This window comes from Mirounga leonina, unplaced genomic scaffold (genome assembly GCF_011800145.1).
Source record: "Mirounga leonina isolate KUSES-001 unplaced genomic scaffold, KU_Mleo_1.0 Mir_91, whole genome shotgun sequence".
In the NCBI taxonomy this organism is placed as follows: domain Eukaryota; kingdom Metazoa; phylum Chordata; class Mammalia; order Carnivora; family Phocidae; genus Mirounga; species Mirounga leonina.
This window is the reverse complement of record NW_023270839.1, coordinates 16,178,145-16,183,279: the sequence shown is the minus strand read 5'-3', so window position 1 is coordinate 16,183,279 and position 5,135 is coordinate 16,178,145. Positions and strand designations below refer to the sequence as shown.

Here is a 5,135-nt window from a genome sequence, read left to right as displayed (position 1 = left end):
CTCACATGGTGATTTATACATAGATATGCCTAGTAAATTTTTGCTGAATAACATACATCATGTGAGCACCCAGAGAGAAATAAATCCTGGGTATAATTGGAGGACCAAGGAAATAAAATCAACCATCTAAAATATAGTCTGCACCTCCAATCATTCTCATACTGTCATGTTTACTTTTATAGTATCTATCTCATCTTAAATTACCTTTTTGTTAACTGTTATAACCCAGAATCTAGAACAATGCCTGCCTGGCATAGAAAACATGGTCAATAAATGCATATTGAATAAATATATGCATACATGCACTATTGAATGAATACATATTGAATCAATCAATAAAAGTAACCTATTAAAGGTCCTGTGATACCATAGGTAAGCTCAGAATATGAGTTGTAAGGGCTTCTTTCCTGGCTCAGGTAAGGCACACTCTGACTATGTAATCTTGGGTAAGGTCACTTGATATCTCTTTGATTCATTTCTTTATCTATAAAGTAACAATAATACCCATTTTACCAGGCTGCTATAAAGATTAAATTCTGTAATACACATGAAAATAATGTATAAATCATAGATACCATGTAAAATATTAAGACTATTACAGTGATAACAAATAAGCACAGTGAGATAATATGATGATTACATACTTAAGAGCCAAGTTTAGGTGGCTCATACCCGTGGGAAGTATACCCTCATTCTGGGTTCCACTTTTCTAAGCAGGTCTTTCAGGCTATCTCAGAATGTGTATATATCCCTCCCCTACCTACTGCGGCAATGTGCACAAATAACATTTCTCTGCCTAACTCTTATTCAGTCCTAAAGACCCAATTCAGGTGTTGCTGCCTCCCAAAAGTCTCTACTGATGTCACCCCGTGTCAACATGCCGTATACACAACACACTCTAATTTAGATATTTCTCATCTGTAATTAGATAGCAGTCTATGCATATCATAAGTCTTGGCTTAGTCATCTGGGAATGACCATAAACTCCTTGAAAATTATGTCTTTTTTCTATCACCTGTACTTAGAACAGTGTCTGATACAAAGTTAAGAATTCAGTGAACATGAATGAATGAATCATGAGTGAATGAAACTTGGAAAGACTGCAGTTTCTACTGCTTGGCTTTGCAGAGAATCTCCTTACTAAGGCAAGTTAATAGTTAATCTTCCAAATATATTTTAAAGACTGACTCACAGAATTGCAGGAATGTGTGTCCTTGAAGGGGTTAGAAAAATGTCAAGCTGGGCATGACTGTTTATCTATTAAATGATACTTTCCTCCTTTTATTTTCCTTATATGTCTCCTGCAGCAATAAACAGGGTCTCTCTTCTTACCATGGCATGAATACAGCGTTAACCACAAACTCCACACATTCCTTTTACTGAGACAACTGTACATGTTTTCCAAATGAAAAAAAAAAATTAGATGCAAGATGTAGAAGTCATCAGCAATTTTTTAAGGTCCCAAAGATTCCCTAGAGAAATTAACATTTGCAAAATCACTTTGAACTCTAGAGTTCAACAGCTCTGTGAAAGTTCCATACAATGAAAAGTTCCATTCCCATAAAATCATAAATACCTTTGTGGGCTCATTTCATATCAGAATGCAATAAGGTTAATAAATGTCTCTGTGAAGTTTGAGTGTAATAAAGTTCAGCTATAAAACATTTAATATGTAACAGACTTCTAGACCAGTTGGAGCACTGACTGTGTTTAACGGGACTCCCTTTAGAGCGTACTTCATCAGCAGCAAAAAGAAGTATAAAATAGAGCAAGAAAAATCTATAAATACCTGCAATGCAACCGTCAAAGGCTTTTTTACTCTTACTACAAGTCAGCTGAGCCAAGCTGACATTCATGATCACTCCACCCAAAGTACGTTCATAGAAGGCTCTGTAACTCCAAAGAGCATGTAAATTCTACTTATCTGGATATGTCATTCAGCAGGTGATAGATATTCTCCAGCAGCTTTTCCTACAAAATAATAATAACTTTTATCATCCTTTATTAAACTTATTCATTAGTTGTCTCTCCCCTCACTAGAATGTAAGCCTCCTGAGGGCAGAGATTTCATTTCACCCACTCACTGCTGTGTTCTCATGGGCTAGAATTATTTAACACCTAGCTGATGCTCAATAAACACCTTTGTTGACTTCAGTATGGATGGATGGATGGATGGATGGATGGATGGATGGATGGATGGATTGGATAGATGACAGAGATAGAAAATTATGGATAAATGATGTAAAGGAAGACTAGGGAAACCTATATTGTAGTTAACCCATTTTAAAACACAACATGCAGTCACATGGCTCTGTTTCTTCAGGTTCCCCAATGTGTGATGTCCTGACTCCCTAAAAGAGAACCTGTCCTTAAACATACAGTGACAATTTTTGCTACTCTCTGCAGCTGCCACAGCCCTCAAAAGTATCAATCATGTTCTCCTCAATGTTTCAAATGCATTTTAAACTTATCTCTATAAAATCTTTTGAATATGTCTCCTCCCTCCCCATTTGCCTCTGTAAAAGTGTGTTTCCTATAGACATGGCCTGGCAGAGTTATATGAAGTACACTAATTGATTGTCTAAGGTGCCCAGGATGTATCAGTGAGTAAAATAGACAAAGATCCCTAACCTCATTAGAATTGTATTCTTTTTTTTAAGATTTATTTATTTGAGAGAGAGTACGTGTGAGTGAGTGGGGGAGGGGCAGAGAGAATGAGAGAGAGAGAATCCCAAGCAAACTCCACACTGAGCACAGAGCCCAACACGGACTCAGTCTCATGGCCCTGAGATCCTGTCCTGAGCCAAAATCAAGAGTCAGGATGCTTAACCGACTGAGTCACCTGGTGCCCCAGAATTATATTCTACTAAATGTGTATTAAATATTTGTTGCAAAACATGGACTTTCTTCAGTGATATCTGACTCTGCCTTCTCATCCACAAACCTCAATATTTTACTTTCTGTATCAGATGACCTGAAAACAGCAGTTGCTTATTGAGTGGACAAGGAAAAAGACAAGTCTTCCTTTTCAGGGGTTTCTGATGATAAGTGCTATTTTGGAGGTTTGATTGAGAAATCCAACTTTTAGCTGACCAAAAATGAAAGAAAGGGAGGTGGAAAAATCAAAGATTTCCTTAGGAATAGGGTGAGGTCAACAAAAGGCACCCATGACATCCAGGACCACAATAGAAGATTGAAGCAGAAGACATTGACCAGCTCATCATTCCAGTACCATCTCTCTACCTATAGGAATCAAGCATTATGGCTGGTCCCATGGCAGCCATGGAAACTGGCCCAAGAATTTGCTATGCCATGTATGTATGAAGCCAGGGAAATTCACTCCCAAGTAATGGCAAATAGTGGTTAAATCCACGATCATCACATGGACAGTTTGGTGTGGAGTCTTTTTTATCAAGAAAAAAGCACTGAGGGAAAAAGTCTTCTGGACTGAAATATTTGAAGGAACTCAAAATTATCTAAGGTGTTAGGAAATCTAATCTCTTCTGCAAAGCATCTACACATAATGGCTTGCTCTTTTCATCACTGACACCTCCTTGCCTTGCCAGTACATTGTCAATATTGAATCTCAAATCAGAACAGATCATGTATCAAGCAAAAGTGCACTCAGAGAAGAGAAATGAGGAAGTTTGAAATCAGAACTGCCCACAAAATACAGGTTTATAGGCACCATGTCAATGAAAGAATAACCCAATTTGATTATAGGTTTCTGTGGGGAATATGTATGACAAAATTAATGCTTTTCCCAGAATCTATCTACATATCCATTAAAAAGACAATGTACTCATTTCCAAATATTCAAACAGATATAAACTAAATAAAAATAGTAGAATTTTAGGACTAGCAGAGGTATTAGGTCACCTTGTCCATCCTTCCAGCTGGAGCTTGCATCTTCCTCTGAGTGACTACTCACCTTCTCCTTGAACATCTTCAGAGAAGACTACTCTCTGTTCATTTGTCTTCACACATCCTCAGACATCCCCAAGGACATTTCAAGTTATTGAGATATCTGATCAAAAGAAAGAAAGAAGGAAAAAGAAAGGAATTATAAAAACCTGATTTCCAAATCTTTCTTCCCAGGAGAAACATGCAGTGAAACTGAATGGTAAACCTCGTTGATAAGGTAGGGCTGTACAAGAAGCTAGATTAAGATGTCCCAGCACAGTGTGTACCACTATGCCTCAGAATCCCAAGGATTCATTAGGGGTCGATTCAATCTGTGAAATGTTCTTGGAGGAGGAAAGAACTTTCCACCTATTTTTCAAGCTATTTACCTTTATGTCCCCTGGAACCTTTTAAATAACATTGCTTGAAAATCCAGTCTGTAAGCTGCCCTTGGCTCTAAGAATCGTTAAAGAATTTATAAGCTGTTTTCTCTCCTATCCCAGGAGCTACTGCCAGAGGAAGCAAAATCCAGACATTTGCAACTCAACACCAGTGAGTGCCTGGCTAATCTGATCAATGAGGAGGCAGCAGTCACAGTCACCTCTGACACAGGGCATCTGACAGGTATAGATATTCTGTTCTTGCTAATGCTGCTTCAGGGCACTCACCCAGCCCTTTTCCACCATGGTGGAGCTCTGAGCTTTAGAGACTTCCAGGCCCAGGTACCAATCCAGACAAAGCTGACTATTGTCTGCCAGGGCCTCTCTGGAAACCTCAGGAGTACAGACTGTCTTGGGAGGCTTCTGATATTTCCTGCTGGTGATGTCCAAGTGATGATGGCAATGGCATGCAATGTCCACCTGAGGCCCTCAGGGCAGTATGTAACCCTGTTGATGCAGTTCAAACAAATGTCCCAATTTAATCATCCAATGCTAGTGGTGGCATTTGGAATCTCATAAATCATGGGGGGAAAAAAAAAGCTTTTTCTGCATGAACACCTCAGAGAGTTTCCAATAACAGAGCTTTAGCCAGGCCTATGCAAAGCCAAAGAATTCTCTTTAGTCACCTGCTTGTGATGGCAAACCTGAGGAATCCTGAGTCTTGGGAAATAGTAGCACAGTTACCACGTCAGTGGAGACACTCACTTGTCTATTCCTGAGCGTCATCCAATACCCTCCCTTTCTGACCCTCAGGTAGGGAAAGATTCCATAATGCGGGCAGAAAGGGGACAG

At 39.0% G+C, this 5,135-nt stretch overlaps 1 long non-coding RNA gene across 1 annotated transcript; it reads right to left on the bottom strand.

Moving 5' to 3' along the window:
* Window positions 1–1,663: 1,663 nt before the first annotated feature.
* LOC118003331 lies at window positions 1,664–4,524 on the bottom strand. The gene is made up of 3 exons (XR_004677316.1): window positions 4,505–4,524; window positions 3,932–4,027; window positions 1,664–1,971 (listed from the first exon to the last, which is right to left on the bottom strand). It is a non-coding gene; the product is annotated as an uncharacterized LOC118003331 (long non-coding RNA).
* Window positions 4,525–5,135: the final 611 nt, after the last annotated feature.